This window comes from Triticum dicoccoides, chromosome 6A (assembly GCF_002162155.2).
Source record: "Triticum dicoccoides isolate Atlit2015 ecotype Zavitan chromosome 6A, WEW_v2.0, whole genome shotgun sequence".
In the NCBI taxonomy this organism is placed as follows: Eukaryota; Viridiplantae; Streptophyta; class Magnoliopsida; order Poales; family Poaceae; genus Triticum; species Triticum dicoccoides.
The window spans coordinates 48023041-48043962 of NC_041390.1; positions in this window are offsets into that span (position 1 = coordinate 48023041).

Here is a 20922-nt window from a genome sequence, read left to right on the forward strand (position 1 = left end):
TCATTCCCAAAATTCCCAAAAAAAATTGGGCATTCTTTACTATCCAAATCATTGCCTCATGACAATATTCAACTCCATTTGACTAGTAAATCTTCCTCGGCAAAGTTCCAAAGTTTTTGTTCAGCTCAAACTGTTGTGAAGGAAGTACTAGCTAGGAATATCCTAATGAGCTGAATTTTTTCCACATCTTCTATATTCCCAAATCATAGCTCTCCACAAAATTTGAGCCCCATCTAACAATACATGTGAGTGTGGCTTCAACATTCATATTTCTGTCCAGTGTGGTATGTTGCAAAGCAAGTGACACCTAGGCTCCTCCATTTGAGCTACAAATTTTCCAAGATAGTGTCCTTAGTAGATGATCATCCTCGGCCAAAACTCAAGCCCATTAGCCATGTGCATTTCCCGTACCACTAATCAAACACTTGGGTGCTAGTTCATGTTTGAGCTCGATTCAGTCTCCTCGTGAGATTCTTCTATTGTCTTCTTCTTCCTGACACTATCAGGGGAGTGCCCAACCCACTAGACATGCCTAGGCCGCCCGGAACGCGTGGCAACACCACGGTCACGCGGTGACCACGCGGCGGGCATGTGAGTCTACGCGCATTGGAGTTGGTGCCCTGGGTCACCATCCAAACCTGAACGTAGCGCCACCAAACCATTTATTTCTAATTAAATAGATACTTTTCTACCTAGAAATCATTTTTTGAAAAAATAAAGACCAAACTATGGGGCAACTGCAGTTCAAATTTGTCCCGCTTCCTACTGAATCAACAAAAATTTGTCTTTTTCACCAAAGGTGGATAAAAACATTTGGCACCCAACCATTTTGTCAATTGTGCATTAAACATGGCCTAGTATTTTATAAAACTCATTTGGTCCAATTTTGCAACAAATATATGGCAGGTCCTTCACAAAAAAATCATTTTGGGCACTCGAAAAATGGACAATTGTTTTTCGTCAAAGAAAATTAAAACTCCCTTAGGCAACATTGTTTGCCATTCCAATATGCACCCTTGTGCATAATATGATGTCGTTTGAACAAACTATGCCATGAAAGTGGCCATAAGATTGATCATTTGGCTTGAAAGCCATGAATCTTCAGAATGATAGCTCATTTCTGAGAACACTTTTTAAAAAAATTGCCGTATTACAAGTTTGTTATTTTTCCTAGGAACTTGACCACATATAATGACACAATGCGAAGGTTTCCGAATTTTTTGATTTTTTTGAATTTTTTATTCCCGTTTCAAAATGCGGTTAAAACAGCGGGAATGACCATTCCTAGATAGTGGTTGAATCTTGGAATTTTTTTGGTGTTTCTCTGATTAAATAGATACTTATGTACCTAGAAATGATTTTTGGAAAAAATAAGTAGCAAACTATGAGGCAGCTGCAGTTCAAATTTGACCAGCTTCCATCTGAATCAGCGGTTCAAATTTGTCATTTCTGAGAACACTTTTTAAAAAAATTGCCGTATTACAAGTTTGTGGATCAAAACTTTTTACACCCAACCATTTGGTCAACTGTGCATTAAATATGTCCTAGTATTTTAGAAAATTGATTTGGTCCAATTTTGCAACAATTATTTGGGAGGTCCTTCACAAAAAAACCTCAGCCCTGAGGGTGGACTGAAGGAAATATGCCCTAGAGGCAATAATAAAGTTATTATTTACTTCCTTATTTCATGATAAATGTTTATTATTCATGCTAGAATTGTATTAACCGGAAACATAATACATGTGTGAATACATAGACAAACAGAGTGTCACTAGTATGCCTCTACTTGACTACCTCGTTAATCAAAGATGGTTATGTTTCCTAACCATGGACAAAGAGTTGTTATTAGATTAACGGGATCACATCATTAGGTGAATGATCTGATTGACATGACCCATTCCATTAGCTTAGCACTCGATCGTTTAGTATGTTGCTATTGCTTTCTTCATGACTTATACATGTTCCTATGACTATGAGATTATGCAACTCCCGTTTACTGGAAGAACACTTTGTGTGCTACCAAATGTCACAACGTAACTGGGTGATTATAAAGGTTCTCTACAGGTGTCTCCAAAGGTACATGTTGGGTTGGCGTATTTCGAGATTAGGATTTGTCACTCCGATTGTCGGAGAGGTATCTCTGGGCCCTCTCGGTAATGCACATCACATAAGCCTTGCAAGCATTGCAAGTAATGAGTTAGTTGTGAGATGATGTATTACGGAACGAGTAAAGAGACTTGCCGGTAACGAGATTGAACTAGGTATTGAGATACCGACGATCGAATCTCGGGCAAGTAACATACCGATGACAAAGGGAACAACGTATGTTGTTATGCGGTCTGACCGATAAAGATCTTCGTAGAATATGTAGGAGCCAATATGGGCATCCAGGTCCCGCTATTGGTTATTGACCAGAGAGATGTCTCGGTCATGTCTACATAGTTCTCGAACCCGTAGGGTCCGCACGCTTAACATTCGTTGACGATATAGTACTATGTGAGTTATGTATGTTGGTGACCGAATGTTGTTCGGAGTCCGGGATGAGATCACGGACATGACGAGGAACTCCGGAATGGTCCGGAGACAAAGTTTGACATATGGGATAATAGTGTTTGGTCACCGGAAGGGGTTCTGGATGTTTCCCGAAATGTTTGGGTACGAGAACACTTTATTTGGGCCAAAGGGGAAAGTCCACCAGGTTTTTGGAAAGCGCAAAAGGAAGTTTTGCGGAGTCCAGGGGACAGACGCCAGGGTCCCTGGCGTCTGGGTCCAGACGCCGGGAACCCTGGCGTCTGTCCTTGGAGTCTGAGAAGGACTCTTGCCTTTCGGGTGAAACTGACTTTGTGGTGGCTTTTACTCCAAGTTTCGACCCCAGGGCTCAACATATAAATAGAGGGGCAGGGCTAGCACCAAAGAGACATCAAGAAACACCAAGCCGTGTGCCGGCAACCCCATCCCCTCTAGTTTATCCTCCATCATAGTTTTCGTAGTGCTTAGGTGAAGCCCTGCAGAGATTGTTCTTCACCAACACCATCACCACGCCGTCGTGCTGCCGGAACTCATCTACTACTTCGCCCCTCTTGCTGGATCGAGAAGGCGAGGACGTCACCGAGCCGAACGTGTGCAGAACTCGAAGGTGCCGTGCTTTCGGTACTTGGATCGGTCGGACATGAAGACGTACGACTACATCAACCGCGTTGATACAACACTCTCCCCTCTCGTTGCTATGCATCATCATGATCTTGCGTGTGCATAGGAAATTTTTCAAATTATGTCAGGACCCCGACTCAATGCCACATCGATCTAGCATGTAACACCTCATATCACTTTGCGGCCTCACGCACGGTATCCCCACGGGTGTCGCCTTACCTCTGTCCGGGACCGTTTGCGCCTTTTGGCACACGTATATGATGGTGTCGCTAGCATCCATATGATAAAGAGCCCGGGCTGACATGGCTAGTCGTAAACCCAAAGTGGCACTAACTTACAGGGACAGGCATCCATGACCCAGCATCGAACGTGTCGGTCATCAGCGAGTGAATCCAGGCTGTAGCACTGGGCTAACAGGACTCCGGTGAACCGGGCTGTAGCGGGCTAGCAGGACTCCGGGATTCGTCGCGTGACATTTCCCCGAAGGGACATACACAGGAACGAAGAAGGACACATGCCGGCCAGCCTAAGTGTTTCGGAGCAGTAGCAAGCTACCAGGGCTCAGTGGAAGCACTAGGAGACATTTCCCGGTAAGAAAGACTACTAAGGATAAACAACTAGATAGTCAGATCCCACACATAGCAATACACGTTACACGTACGCATAACATGCAAGTATGTGTTGTACAACATGGCATCACAGCATAACTCAACAACTCATATAGATAAAGGCTCAGAAGAGCCATCATAGCATTTATTACAAACAGGGGTCACATGACCCAACATTCAGAGCAATCAAGCAACAAACGGAAGCATTACATGTCTGAGTACAGACATCTATAAATGAAAAAGGCTGAAAGCCTGACTATCTACAACGTCCGATCAAGATCGTAGCTGAGGTACAAGCTACCTGTCGAAGTCCACGAGAACACTAATAAGACCGAAGTCTCCGCTGCAAAAACATAAATAAAGCAACATGAGTACAAAGGTACTCAGCAAGACTTACATCAGATCCTATCAGACATGCATTTGTATCAAGAGGGTAATGTGGGGTTTAGTTGCAGCAAGCCAGCTTTGACTCTGTGGCTATCGTGTTCTACGACTACCAGAAACTCTTGAGGTGATATGGCGCACACGAGTCCACTAATCACCACACAATACACTACTATGGATTCATCCCCGTCTCCCTACGAGAAGGCCATCCATAGCACTCACACTTGTCTTGAGCATTTTATGGTATCCACTTCAAGTTGTCTATGTACCATGTAAGCATCCAAGAAGTCCATAACCGCGGACCCGGCTATTCGAATAGATCATGTTAACCCTGCAGGGGTGTACTTCTTCACACACGCTCTCGCCACTTACCGCCATGTACACATCATGTATCTCGGCAACCTTCAAGCGGAAGCCTGGCGAGGGTGTCGGCCACGACCTGACTAACCACACAAGACTCTAATCCAGGTTTATCGCCTATTCGGGTTCCATCCGCAAGGAGATCCGGCCGGGGTTTCACTCACGGCCCCAAACGATGTGTGCAGGGTTCCCAAGCCCACCTCGCCGGATGGATCTACGCTTGGTACACCATGCCACTTGTGCCTAGTCTGTCCCAAGCCCACCTGGCCGGGTGCCACTTGGTAGACTACTAACACTACCTACAAACACCAGAAACTAGTTGCGACTCCTGGACAGAGATCAAGTTGGTTAATAAGCCGAGAGAGTCAATTAAGGATCCCAATGTGTGGTAGTATCGAGTCATTGGACAACATACACAGAACTCAGTGCTTAAGGACGGCTCCAGTGAGACAACCCACCATGTACTCCTACATGGCCTCTCACCGCTACCTTTACCAAATCGTGTTCACACACTTAACTCTCAGCACCAGAATATATCGTAACACTCCAATTCATTCCCAATGAATCATACCTGACACAACTCTAAGCAATAGCAGGCATAGCATGGTAGGAACACAACAACGGCTTCAATCAACTCCTACACATGCTAGTGGGTTTCAACTATTTACTGTGGCATTGACAGGTCATGCAGAGGAATGGGTTGAACTACCGCAGCACAAAGTAGCAGATGAATCGTTGTTGTCCTAATGCAATAACTGAGAGCAGGAGCGAGAGAGTAGGATTTTATCGAAATGAACAAGGGGGTTTGCTTGCCTGGTAGATCAACAGAGGAGGCACTGCTTCACAAACAGGTACTCTGGAACAGCTCCGGAGCAGGACCTATCGAGAAGGAACGGTGCCGGCAATCAATACACAATCATATGCAACAATATGATGCATGAACATGGCATGTAGATGTGATGCTGTTTGAGCTAATGCAACTGGTATCCATTTGGTTGAAATCCATTTGAACCAAAGGTTCAAATGCATCTCCAAGATAAGCTCCTATATATGCCATAATGTGTTTTCTCATATTCAGCATGTATAAGTTGGTTTGTCATGCATGAAACTAGTACAAATGGAAAGATTGCATTTTTCTGATAATTTTTCATATATAAATCATTTCAATCTGAGCTACGGTTGAATTTCTATGAATTTTTGAAGTTTAAAACAATTTCTGGAATTTCCTGATTTAATTTAAATCCAGAAATCATATTATTGCGCCAGCATGACGTCATCACTACATCAGCGGGTCAACGCGGCTGTCCAGGTCAAATCAGACACATGGGGTCCACCCGACAGTGTCATGGTTAAGTAACAGAGGTTAATTAAATTTAAACTAATCCTAAACTAGAATTAGCAGGGACGGGCCTCACTTGTCATTGAGCCTGGGGAGGTCAAACCCCCTGGTCAACTGGGCTAACACACCGGCGTTTAGCCGCCGGCGGCAGCAAACGCGGCGGAGGGTGCGGGATTGCCACTCCGGCGCCCAATCGAGCAGCGGAGGGCACGCGCGGGAAGCTGGGGCTCGCGCGCATCCACTGGTGCCCTCCGTTTCACCGGAGACGGCCTAAATCGACGGCGGCGACCACTTGGGCGGCGGCCGGAGTTCCGGCGCGAGCGGGATCGGCCTGCGGGGCACGGGGAGGCAGGGGAGAAGGGGGGGTTCGACGGCGGGGCTCACAGCGAATCCAACGGCGTCGTCGGCGAGCTCGGGGAAGGCTTGGGGCAGCCGGAGCGACGACGGCGATCTCGTTGGCCGAAGCTTGAAGACGACGGCGATGGCGATGAAGCGGAGCTCGCCCGGTTGCTTTGCTCAGTGAGGAGGGAGAGGGGGTCGCGGCGGTGCTGGGAAGCGTGTCGGGGAGGTGCGGCAGTGGCCGAGGCCACGGTGGCTATGGACGGCAGCGACGGTGATTCTCGGGAGAGAGAGAGGGAGAAGGGGAAAAGCACGGGAGAGAGGGGGGTGAGGTCAGGGGATCGGGGCGGCACCGAGAAGAAGCGTCGCGGCGTCGCGCTGGCAGGGTAGGCAGGCAGGCGAGCTGGTGGCGTGGCGCTCCGCCCGTGCGCGCGCGTCGGCCACACGCCTGGCCGACTGGCGCCAGGAGGACGACGGCGGTGGTGGGCTGGGCTGGCTTGCTGGGCCAGAGGCGCCAGGTAAGAAGCCCAGGTAAGGTTTTTTTCTGTTTTTCTGTTTTCTAATTTTTCTGACATTTGTTTTGATTTAATTAAAATATTAAATCATTTAATTACCTTATGCCAATTTTTGCAGGAGCTAGCTATATTATTCCAGAGCTCCCCAACAGGTGGCATAATTTTTGGACATATATTAATATATATAACTAATATATTTCCAATGCAAATATTTATCGGTTTAATCCAAATGGCCAAAATGAAATACTTATGAGATCCTAAGAATATTGGTTTGATTTTTTATCTCTGCCCAATATTTTCAGAGAGCAACATGAGCATTTTCTTGGACCCTTTTGGAGAAATTTTTATTTGGGTCATTTTCAAAATGATTCTGAGGGTTCCACCAATCCTCATTTCAAATTTAAATGAAATTTAAACATGATGCACAAATGACTAGCTAGTCTAGGTCATACCAGAACTAGGGATGTGACAACTCGCCCCCACTTGAAAGAATCTCGTCCCGAGATTCAGGGGTCGACGGAAAGAAAGCGGGGTACTCCAGTCGAAGACGATCTTCTCGCTCCCAAGTAGCTTCTCTCTCGGAATGATGAGACCACTGAACTTTGAGAAACTTGATGTTATGACGTCGGGTAACACGCTCTACTTGATCAAGAATGCGAACCGGGTACTCTCGGTAGGTAAGGTTATCTTGGAGATCAAGCGTTTCGTGGTCCACTCCGCGGATAGGATCCGAGAAGCAACGCTTGAGTTGAGAGACGTGGAAGACATCATGAACTCGAGAAAGATGTGAGGGTAGTTCCAATTGGTAGGCAACCTCTCCTCGTTTAGCAAGAATACGAAAAGGACCAATGTAACGAGGAGCCAACTTTCCCTTGATACCGAAACGATGGGTACCCTTCAAAGGAGTAACCCGAAGGTAAGCTTTGTCGCCAATTTCATAAGTCATATCCTTATGATGACGATCGTACTGGCTCTTTTGACGAGATTGGGCTGTTTTCAAATTCTCACGAATGATGCGAACTTGCTCTTCTGCCTCCTGGATCATGTCCGGTCCAAAGAATTGTCTTTCGCCGGTTTCTGACCAGTTCAAAGGTGTTTGACATCTTCGTCCATAGAGAACCTCAAAAGGAGCTTTCTTGAGGCTGGATTGATAGCTATTGTTATAAGCAAACTCGGCAAAAGGAAGACATTTCTCCCAATCCATACCGAATGAGATAACGCAAGCTCTAAGCATGTCTTCGAGAATTTGGTTGACCCGTTCCACCTGACCACTTGATTGAGGGTGGAAAGCGGTACTGAAAGAAAGATGGGTTCCCATGGCAGTTTGGAAACTCTCCCAAAAATGAGAAGTGAAAAGACTGCCACGGTCTGAATTGATCTCTAGTGGAACACCATGAAGTGATACTATTCGAGAAATATATAAGTCAGCGAGCTGACTAGCAGTGATACTCTCTCGAACAGGTAGGAAGTGAGCCACTTTGGAAAGACGATCAACGACTACGAAGATAGCATTATTCCCTCTCTTGGTCCTGGGAAAGCCGGTGATGAAGTCCATACCAACTTTATCCCATTTCCATTCAGGAATAGCTAAAGGCTGAAGGGTGCCAGCAGGTCTCTGATGCTCTGCCTTAACGCGACGACAAACGTCACATTTAGCAATGAACTCAGCGATTTCCCTCTTCATCCTAGTCCACCAAAACCTCTGGCGTAGGTCCTGATACATCTTAGTGCTACCGGGATGAATCGTGAGGGGAGATTCATGCGCCTCCTTGAGAATCAATTGTCGAAGATGTTGCTTCTTGGGGACCACCAGGCGGTTCCCAAAAAAAACAACACCTCGAGCATCAACAAAGAAACTACCAGCAACTCCCTTCTTAACGTTATCCTTGATACGAGAAATACCCGTATCATATTGCTGGCTAGTTATGATCTGATCCTCAAGAGTAGGTTTCGCCACCAAGGTAGAAAGAAATCCGCGAGGAGCTATGTGAAGATTAAGCTTACAGAATTCCTCATGGAGAAGTGGTTGGCCTTGCTGCAACATGAGATTGTTGCAATAGGATTTACGGCTTAGAGCATCAGCCATGACATTGGCTTTGCCTGGGGGGTAGGTAATCCCTAGATCATAATCTGTGATCAACTCCAACCAACGTCTTTGCCTAAGGTTCAGATCTGGTTGGGTGAAGATATACTTGAGACTCTGGTGATCGGTGTAGATCTTGCAACGTTTACCAAGGAGGTAATGTCGCCAGGTCTTGAGTGCATAGACTACGGTTGCAAGCTCTAGATCATGTGTAGGATAATTCTCCTCATGTGGATGCAACTGTCGAGATGCATAGGCAATCACATGACGATCCTACATAAGAATGCAACCTAGTCCCTGTCGTGAGGCGTCGCAGTAGATAATAAAGTCTTTAGTGAAATCTGGTGGCACAAGTATGGGAGCAGAGGTCAGGCGCCTTTTCAGTTCCTGAAAACTGTGTTCACACTGTGGGGACCACTCAAACTTTTTATCTTTCTTGAGAAGTTCCGTGAGGGGTTTGGCTACTTTGGAGAAGTTTTCAACAAAGCGGCGACAATAGCTGGCTAGACCAAGGAAACTCCTAACTTGTTTAACTGTTTCAGGTGGAGTCCAATCAAGAACGGCTTTAACTCTCTCGGGGTTGACAGCAATGCCCTTGCCAGAGATTATGTGGCCTAGGTAGGTCACTTCTGGCAACCAAAATTCACACTTGGAGAACTTGGCATAAAGGCGGTGCTCTCTGAGTTTTTCTAACACAAGTCTAAGATGTTCGGCATGCTATTCTTCGTTCTTCGAGTAAATAAGAATATCATCGAGGTAAACCACGATGAACTTATCTAAGTACTCCATGAAGATCGAGTTCATCAAGCGGGAGAATGTGGCTGGGGCGTTGGTTAGACCAAAAGACATGACGGTGTACTCGTACTGGCCATAACGAGTGACAAAAGCTGTCTTGGGAATGTCCCCGTTTCTGATCTTTTAATTTGGTGGTATCCTAACCTCAAATCCATCTTGGAGAAAACTGAGGGTCCAACGAGCTGATCATAGAGATCGTTGATCCTGGGGAGCGGATATTTGTTCTTTATCATGACCAAATTAACGGGACGATAATCTACAACCATCCGGTCCGTACCATCCTTCTTCTTGACGAAGAGGACGGGGCAAGCCCAAGGAGAAGAACTGGGACGGATGAAACCCTTTTGCAAGGACTCATCAAGTTGTTTCTTAAGCTCGGCTAGTTCTAAGGGTGCCATTTTGTAGGGTCTCCTAGAGATTGGAGCAGTTCCTGGGATAAGATCTATGACGAACTCTACATCTCTGTCAGGCGGAACACCTTGCAGTTCCTCTGGAAAGACATCCGTAAAGTCACGGACTACCGGGATATCTTCAAGGTCTGGAAGAGGGCTGGCATTAAGGGAATAGAGCTGACGCTTTGCAACTCTAGTGGAGACAGTGACTATCTTGCCAGATGGGTGTGTGAGCTGAACAGACCTGGTAAAACAATCAATCTTGGCATGATGAGCTGTCATCCAGTCCATACCCAAGATGATGTTAATATCCGAAGACTTGAGAGATATCAAGGAAGCAAGGAATACAAGTCTGTCAACATGGATTTCATTGCCATAACTTATCCTAGAAGTTTGCCATTTGGATCCAGGAGTTTGAATAAGTAATGGGGAGGGCATATCACAAAATGACATGTCGTGCAAGCGAGCATAGCTTTCAGAAATGAAGGAATGAGACGCTCCAGTATCGAACAAAACCGATGCCGGATGACAGTTGACAAGGAGTGTACCAAGAACGACATGTGGATCATCATGAGCGGCTGTAGCTGAGACGTGATGCACACGTCCATGTTCAGTGGGAGCTAACTTGGCACTGATCATCTTGCGTGATGGCTTACCATGGCCAAAAGACTTCTCGGGCTGGGGTGGAGCAACTCTGGTCTGAGTGCAAATACGGGCAATGTGGCCTGGCTCTCCGCACTTGTAACAAATCTTGGAGGTAGGATGTGGACCTGCATTGGAAGGCGGTCCACCAATAGACCTGGGTGGAGCATACTGCTGAAATGGATGAGGTGCCACATAAGATGTCCTCAGTACATATTCGGAAGGAAGAGCGGAGTCCGGAACCCAAATCCGGCGCTTCTGAGAGCTAGAACCGGAGGAAGATCCCAAATCACGAGTGTGCTTACGAGACTCCTCGTAAGTGAGTTGAGCTGTCTCTGCATTAATGGCCTTGTTCCCAAGGGCTTGGAATGTATCACAATGATGCAGGTGGAGATCACGACGCAACTTGGGGTTGAGACCCCTTCCGGAACCTAGCCTGCCTCTTGGCGTCCGTGGACACCTCTTCTGTGGCATAACGGGCGAGGTTCTCAAACTCTCTACTATAGGCATCAACAGCCATCTTACTCTGGGTGAAACTACAGAACTCTTCTCTCTTGCGATCGATGAGGGCTTCAGGAATGTGATGCTCGCGAAAAGCCTCAACGAAATCCCTCCAGGTGGGAGTCTGGCCAGCTGGAAGCATAGCCTCATAGTTCTGCCACCAAAGACTAGCAGGACCTTCCAGGTGATATGTGGCATAAGTGACCTTGTCATCTTCAGCTACGTTCGTGGAACGCAGCTTATGGGTGATGCTACGGAGCCAGTCATCTGCATCGAGTGGCTTGATGGAATGATGAAAGGTGGGTGGGTGCAAGCGAATGAAGTCATGAATGGTAGCAGATCCTTTGAGCTGATGTGCGGTGTTCTCCTCGATACGTGCCAACAAGCGGTTAGACTCACGCTTGTTCCTCTCCATCTCTAGCATGAACTCTGTCAACGAAGGCTGGTCGGGAGGATCCTCATCCCTACCATCTCCGTGGTTCTGGCTACGAGCAACGGAACTTCGCTTAGCTGATGACATCCTGAGAAACGAACCAAGGACGGAATCAGCATCAACTATGGACTGTAGAATGTAGGACAAGGAATTAGTATCTCTCGAACTCCTAGGGAAATTTCGGCAGCATAACGGCAGTAAAATGCTCAGAATGAGACATCCTACTAAAAATGGGGTGGTAACATATTCATCAACATTACTCAAGGTTCTGAGATCATACTAAACAGACTACACCGGAAATACTCAAAACTGGGGTATGACTCTGATCAACCAATCCTATGGGACTATGGAGTAGTAACACGTGATCCTGATAGACGGAAAAGAAAGCCTAGTTCCTTAACCCCGTAGAAAAGATAGGATGACTCAGATCAGAAGACCATGAGGTATAAGGAGTAAAAAGAGCCTTACGTTCCAACCCACAATCAATTCCCTTACATAACTAAAGATTTTCTAGACTCAACTTCGACCGGTTTGGCTTGGTAATCCTACAGGCAGTCAGGCTCTGATACCAACGCTGTCAGGACCCCGACTCAATGCCACATCGATCTAGCATGTAACACCTCATATCACTTTGCGGCCTCACGCACGGTATCCCCACGGGTGTCGCCTTACCTCTGTCCAGGACCGTTTGCGCCTTTTGGCACACGTATATGATGGTGTCGCTAGCATCCATATGATAAAGAGCCCGGGCTGACATGGCTAGTCGTAAACCCAAAGTGGCACTAACTTACAGGGACAGGCATCCATGACCCAGCATCGAACGTGTCGGTCATCAGCGAGTGAATCCAGGCTGTAGCACTGGGCTAACAGGACTCCGGTGAACCGGGCTGTAGCGGGCTAGCAGGACTCCGGGATTCGTCGCGTGACATTTCCCCGAAGGGACATACACAGGAACGAAGAAGGACACATGCCGGCCAGCCTAAGTGTTTCGGAGCAGTAGCAAGCTACCAGGGCTCAGTGGAAGCACTAGGAGACATTTCCCGGTAAGAAAGACTACTAAGGATAAACAACTAGATAGTCAGATCCCACACATAGCAATACACGTTACACGTACGCATAACATGCAAGTATGTGTTGTACAACATGGCATCACAGCATAACTCAACAACTCATATAGATAAAGGCTCAGAAGAGCCATCATAGCATTTATTACAAACAGGGGTCACATGACCCAACATTCAGAGCAATCAAGCAACAAACGGAAGCATTACATGTCTGAGTACAGACATCTATAAATGAAAAAGGCTGAAAGCCTGACTATCTACAACGTCCGATCAAGATCGTAGCTGAGGTACAAGCTACCTGTCGAAGTCCACGAGAACACTAATAAGACCGAAGTCTCCGCTGCAAAAACATAAATAAAGCAACATGAGTACAAAGGTACTCAGCAAGACTTACATCAGATCCTATCAGACATGCATTTGTATCAAGAGGGTAATGTGGGGTTTAGTTGCAGCAAGCCAGCTTTGACTCTGTGGCTATCGTGTTCTACGACTACCAGAAACTCTTGAGGTGATATGGCGCACACGAGTCCACTAATCACCACACAATACACTACTATGGATTCATCCCCGTCTCCCTACGAGAAGGCCATCCATAGCACTCACACTTGTCTTGAGCATTTTATGGTATCCACTTCAAGTTGTCTATGTACCATGTAAGCATCCAAGAAGTCCATAACCGCGGACCCGGCTATTCGAATAGATCATGTTAACCCTGCAGGGGTGTACTTCTTCACACACGCTCTCGCCACTTACCGCCATGTACACATCATGTATCTCGGCAACCTTCAAGCGGAAGCCTGGCGAGGGTGTCGGCCACGACCTGACTAACCACACAAGACTCTAATCCAGGTTTATCGCCTATTCGGGTTCCATCCGCAAGGAGATCCGGCCGGGGTTTCACTCACGGCCCCAAATGATGTGTGCAGGGTTCCCAAGCCCACCTCGCCGGATGGATCTACGCTTGGTACACCATGCCACTTGTGCCTAGTCTGTCCCAAGCCCACCTGGCCGGGTGCCACTTGGTAGACTACTAACACTACCTACAAACACCAGAAACTAGTTGCGACTCCTGGACAGAGATCAAGTTGGTTAATAAGCCGAGAGAGTCAATTAAGGATCCCAATGTGTGGTAGTATCGAGTCATTGGACAACATACACAGAACTCAGTGCTTAAGGACGGCTCCAGTGAGACAACCCACCATGTACTCCTACATGGCCTCTCACCGCTACCTTTACCAAATCGTGTTCACACACTTAACTCTCAGCACCAGAATATATCGTAACACTCCAATTCATTCCCAATGAATCATACCTGACACAACTCTAAGCAATAGCAGGCATAGCATGGTAGGAACACAACAACGGCTTCAATCAACTCCTACACATGCTAGTGGGTTTCAACTATTTACTGTGGCATTGACAGGTCATGCAGAGGAATGGGTTGAACTACCGCAGCACAAAGTAGCAGATGAATCGTTGTTGTCCTAATGCAATAACTGAGAGCAGGAGCGAGAGAGTAGGATTTTATCAAAATGAACAAGGGGGTTTGCTTGCCTGGTAGATCAACAGAGGAGGCACTGCTTCACAGACAGGTACTCTGGAACAGCTCCGGAGCAGGACCTATCGAGAAGGAACGGTGCCGGCAATCAATACACAATCATATGCAACAATATGATGCATGAACATGGCATGTAGATGTGATGCTGTTTGAGCTAATGCAACTGGTATCCATTTGGTTGAAATCCATTTGAACCAAAGGTTCAAATGCATCTCCAAGATAAGCTCCTATATATGCCATAATGTGTTTTCTCATATTCAGCATGTATAAGTTGGTTTGTCATGCATGAAACTAGTACAAATGGAAAGATTGCATTTTTCTGATAATTTTTCATATATAAATCATTTCAATCTGAGCTACGGTTGAATTTCTATGAATTTTTGAAGTTTAAAACAATTTCTGGAATTTCCTGATTTAATTTAAATCCAGAAATCATATTATTGCGCCAGCATGACGTCATCACTACATCAGCGGGTCAACGCGGCTGTCCAGGTCAAATCAGACACATGGGGTCCACCCGACAGTGTCATGGTTAAGTAACAGAGGTTAATTAAATTTAAACTAATCCTAAACTAGAATTAGCAGGGACGGGCCTCACTTGTCATTGAGCCTGGGGAGGTCAAACCCCCTGGTCAACTGGGCTAACACGCCGGCGTTTAGCCGCCGGCGGCAGCAAACGCGGCGGAGGGTGCGGGATTGCCACTCCGGCGCCCAATCGAGCAGCGGAGGGCACGCGCGGGAAGCTGGGGCTCGCGCGCATCCACTGGTGCCCTCCGTTTCACCGGAGACGGCCTAAATCGACGGCGGCGACCACTTGGGCGGCGGCCGGAGTTCGGGCGCGAGCGGGATCAGCCTGCGGGGCACGGGGAGGCAGGGGAGAAGGGGGGGTTCGACGGCGGGGCTCACAGCGAATCCAACGGCGTCGTCGGCGAGCTCGGGAAAGGCTTGGGGCAGCCGGAGCGACGACGGCGATCTCGTCGGCCGAAGCTTGAAGACGACGGCGATGGCGATGAAGCGGAGCTCGCCCGGTTGCTTTGCTCGGTGAGGAGGGAGAGGGGGTCGCGGCGGAGCTGGGAAGCGTGTCGGGGAGGTGCGGCAGTGGCCGAGGCCACGGTGGCTACGGACGGTGGCGACGGTGATTCTCGGGAGAGAGAGAGAGGGAGAAGGGGAAAAGCACGGGAGAGAGGGGGGTGAGGCCAGGGGATCAGGGTGGCACCGAGAAGAAGCGTCGCGGCGTCGTGCTGGCAGGGTAGGCAGGCAGGCGAGCTGGTGGCGTGGTGCTCCGCCCGTGCGCGCGCGTCGGCCACACGCCTGGCCGACTGACGCCAGGAGGACGACGGCGGTGGTGGGCTGGGCTGGCTTGCTGGGCCAGAGGCGCCAGGTAAGAAGCCCAGGTAAGGTTTTTTTTTCTGTTTTTCTGTTTTCTAATTTTTCTGACATTTGTTTTGATTTAATTAAAATATTAAATCATTTAATTACCTTATGCCAATTTTTGCAGGAGCTAGCTATATTATTCCAGAGCTCCCCAACAGGTGGCATAATTTTTCGACATATATTAATATATATAACTAATATATTTCCAATGCAAATATTTATCGGTTTAATCCAAATGGCCAAAATTAAATACTTATGAGATCCTAAGAATATTGGTTTGATTTTTTATCTCTGCCCAATATTTTCAGAGAGCAACATGAGCATTTTCTTGGACCCTTTTGGAGAAATTTTTATTTGGGTCATTTTCAAAATGATTCTGAGGGTTCCACCAATCCTCATTTCAAATTTAAATGAAATTTAAACATGATGCACAAATGACTAGATAGTCTAGGTCATACCAGAACTAGGGATGTGACAAATTACTACGTTCCCCAACATGGACTACTTCGTCCTCATCATGCTGGCCGCCGGGATGATGACGATGGCCACCAGAGATGATTTTCCCCCTCCAGCGGAGTGCCGGAACGGGGTCTAGATTGGTTTTCCATGGCTACAGAAGCTTGCGGTGGCGGAACTTCTGATCTAGGGTTATTTCTGATGGGTTCTCTATTTATAGGAGTTTTTGGCGTTGGTTTCATGCATAGATGGGCCTCGAGGTGAGCACAACCCGCCGGGGCAAGTCGGGCCCCTCAAGTGCGCCCTGACGGGTTGTGCCCTCCTCGTGCCTCTTCTGGCCCTCCCACAAAGCTTTGGGGGTCTCTTTTGTTCCAATAAATCATCAAAAAGTTTCAGCTCATTTGGAGAACTTTCATTTTTGCTAAAAAAACAACACCACGGTAGTTCTGCTGAACACAGCGTCAGTCCGGGTTAGTTCCATGCAAGTCATACCAATACCATATAAAATTATTGTAAACATGGCATGAATACTTTATGAATTATAGATACGTTGGAGACATATCAGCGCCTCATCGCGCATGGAGGTGGGGTGATAAGCTAGCGTGCTACCGACGAGGACCTCCTATAGGCTCCCAACAAAATGGCAAGATCGTCCGCGCGCGTCCGTCAACAACAGGAAGATCGACACATCAAGCGTTGCGAGGCGGAGGAAGCAAAGAACTTCCTTTGTGCTGGGAAGCCGCCGCGCGCGCTGCTAGCGAGGGGCTGCCAGAATACTGGCCCCCTATGGAGGGATTGTTAGTTTTCAATTTTATGTATTGTAGGTAGTAATTAAGTATATCATCACCTATATGTGATAAATTATATTTATATCTATATGTGATGAACTACTGAACAATTATTATATATTATGAATTTCATATTTCTGTTAGTTTTCGTGCTAATTTCTATCTAGTTGTTCATCATCCACATGTACACAATAGAAAACACACACACTGAAACATAACAATATATAAGAACGAAAAATAGAGTACACACATTGAAGCAAAGCAATAAATGGAGCAATATTATGATTGTTGGGAATACATAGCGATCAACGTCGAAACGACTCAACAAAATAAAACGCGTCCACGACCACCACCCCTGCCTACGGTAGCTTTTGTTTCTGCCTGACCTCATGCAGGCATTCCTCCAAGCGATTGACATGCTCGCAGTACATCTGGAGCACGATCTCGAGATCCAAATTGGCTATTTCATCGGAGATGACCAACTCAAGGATGTGATGGCCATGTTTCTCTACTGCGCCTTATGTGGACACCTGGGCCAAGGTGGTGCTCGAGGCTAGCTACCAGCACACTAGCATCGAGCGGGCCGCGGACAAGGCGAACAATGCAACCCATGCCAACGGCGTGGGCGGGCATCCCGTGCAAGAACGGCACGGACGACCTCTGATGCTAGTACGGCGCACACGGCCTCTACCCAGTCCTGGCAAGAAATGGGGCTATTGATGGGCCGTGTACCCAGCTGTAGTGCCCGTGCCCCGTCGACAGTAGGCAAGCGCCGATGAAATCGCTCTTGTGCGGCGCACCGCGCCTCTCGCTCAGCGTTGTTTTATCCGTCCCGCTGTGCGGTGAGCCGCAGCCTATCGGCGCTGACATGCCTATCTTGCATATCTTGCTTTGCGGTGCACCGCCGATCATGTTGTGCGTCGAGTTGAAACCTCTCGGCGCTGACTTGCTTATCTTGATCCACAGCGCTGATGCACCATCCACCAACGGTATGCTCAACCCTGGCGATGACACGCGGCATGACGTCGTCCATCGCATTGCCGGGGACACCCTTTGCTCGACGGGCCGTGGCGCCATCTCGGTTTCCTCGTCGAGGAGGTTGATGGCGGAGTTGGCGCTTCTGTGGGTTGGCATGCTTGGAAAAGGTAGCTAGATGGGCTATAGGCTGCGCTTGTGCATCGGTGTGTCGCGCACTGCCTAGGCTTATGTGCAATCATTGGGTGGCGGCCGGGAAGCAATGGAGAAATGGTGGAAAACGGTGGCGTATTCATAATATGCCATCGAGTAATGGAAACTTGGCATAGAATGAAGCGCGAGTTAGCATGACGTGTGCACGCACATTGCTTGCCCACGAACGTGATCCATATACTCAGGTGGCCAACAGATCACACTATTTACACTAAAGAATATTTTTCTTTACACAAAGAGCATAGATGTTGTGTAGACTCAGCAAATCACATCACACACGAACTAAACTAGGGAACCCGTAGATGATCATTTCATCAATCACTGACAATTATATACCAGCAAGCATTTTCCAACAACACACATGACTTATTAATATGAATCGTTCGTGTTATTATTGGTCTTCCCACATATCTCTGATTACTGACATGTTTACCGGATATCACACACATCTTGTTAAGACGAACCGTTTGTGATCTTATGGCTCATCGCAAACAGTTCATCCGAGTGAACTATATGCCGTATATCGCACATATTTTGATATGGCTGACCATTTTTGCTGTGTTTGCTAATTGCAAGCAGTTCATCAAGTGAAACGTATGCCGTATATTGCACACACCTTGATCTGACTGGTCATTTCTATTATTCTGGCTCATCGTAAACAGTTCGTATGGATAAACTGTGTGTCACGTATCGCACACACAACTCTAATCTGAATTGTGCTTGATGACTTCACCATCACACACAGTTCGTCTTATTGGTGATGGTTTTATTACGATACCATTTGCGATTCATGCATTGTACACAATTTCGTTGAAGGGTCTCTGATTCATGTGTCGCTTTGGCAGCATCCTGTGGTAGTGCACTCATCACTGCACAAATCCACCACCTATGGATCCTTCACCTATTGTGATAGAATACATCATAAAGAAGCAAGTCTGCTCGTTGTCCGCCCTATTCTATAATAAAACCGAAGGAGATGAGTTCGACCAACAAAAGAGTCTTACCTAGCTTATTGCAGTGGGCAAAACTGCAACCGTGACTAAACATATTTGGCTTATTAACTATGTTATTTAACTTTATCAGTAGACTATATTTGATGACAATGTATTTTATTCTTAACGTATTTCACCTTCTTTATTCTACGTTATTACCACTAGTTTTATTCCTAATTTGCTCCCATTTATTGAGAACGGTTCTCTATTTGGATCAGCTAATGTTGTCGTCGCAGCATATATGCTGCCATGGCAGCGTTTTTTATTCTAGCCTTGGGGAGCAATCAGTGGCGAGTGCAAATAAGCGCTCGCTGCACATACTTTACACAGCAATGGCGATCATTCCAACTTGCCCGCCATTGACACGGCCGCCTCCCAGTACTACGAGATTGATTACACTAGCGGGCAATTTACAGCGCCCGCCATTACTGCCCCTTAGTAGTGCTGGGAGGCGAGTGGCGGGCGGCGCAAGAAGGCTCGCCCGTCACTGCTAGACATTCCTGCAGTAGTGATAGCTTGGTTACCCAAGCGCCCAATCTCTTTCTAAACTAGAGGTTTTCTTTCATCATGTAATAAAGCCCCACATACTGCATGTATCACCTGTCAATTAGGCCGCCAATCCCGCCTCCCTTTTCTTTCCCCGTTTAGCACATCTTTTGAACCACTTGATTTAATTCACTTTGACTTGTGTGGACCTCTCTGGATGTAAGCTTTTCTGATTTTCAATACTATCTTATTATTCTCGATGAGTACACTCATTTTTCTTGGTCATTTTTTTACACCAAAAATACGACACGTCCACCACCCTACTATATTTCTTCTCTTTTGTTCACACACAAATGCAATATTACTATGTGAAGCATGCAATGTGGCAATGGTGCTGAGTTTATCAACTCTTCACTTCATACATTTTTCTCTACCAACGGTGTCGCTTTATTGCTTCTCTTGCCCCCACACCTCACCCAAAAATTTCAAAGTAGAACTTATGATCCATACCACCAATGGTGTCATTCAAACATTACTTCTACACGAACCTCCCTCCGCTCTTTTGGGTAGAGGCCCTCCACACCGCCACCCGCCTCTTAACATTGTCCTTCTCACAAATATCAGCTTTGTTCCACTCCATGCATTTTCATTGGCTATCTTCTCGAATTCAAGAGCTATAGGTGTTTTGACTCTCGCGACGGGTGATTGTGTGTCAGCACGTTATCTTTGATGAATAAACATTTTCCTATACCTCACCCACATCATGGCCCACACACCTTACCATTGCACCGGACCAGCTAACTCCTACCCCACCTACCATGATACTCCCAAATCCCACCACCGTCCCAATACGTACGGGGCCCGCCCAATTCCCTAGCTAAATCCGCACCAATCATCTCCCGCCCACTATCAGCCCAGTTGTCGACTCCGTCCACGTGTCGCTCCATCTGTGGCTAGACCGCCTAGGAGACCAGCCTGCGCTCAATCTGCACGCCTGCCTCCCCTGTCCTAGATCTGTCGGGATATTCCTCCATTTCCATGCCCAATCGCATGCCTCCAGATTGTCCTCCGTTTACATTCTTGACCGCAATGATCCGCTGGCCACAGCCCCACCCCATGATTCTTGATTTCCGCCCTGGCCTCTACTCCTTCACCACATTTGCCTCGCCATGCAATTCCAGTAGAGCCATCCAGGAACACCAACAAGATGTCCATGCGTGCCAAAGAAGGATATTTTATGCCATGTAGATTAATCCTTGCCGCCAACTCATCATCACCCACATCTCCTATCCCTTCTACCTACCCGTCGGCTCTCAAAGATCTCGTGATAAGCAATGATAGTTGACTTGGTCTTTGGCTCCTAGGCCTGCAGGTGTAAATGCCTTCACTAGGAAGTGAATTTTTTTGCCACAAATTCAACAAGGATGGATCCTTGGCGCGGTACACAACAAGATGGGTCGTTCACATGTTTACAC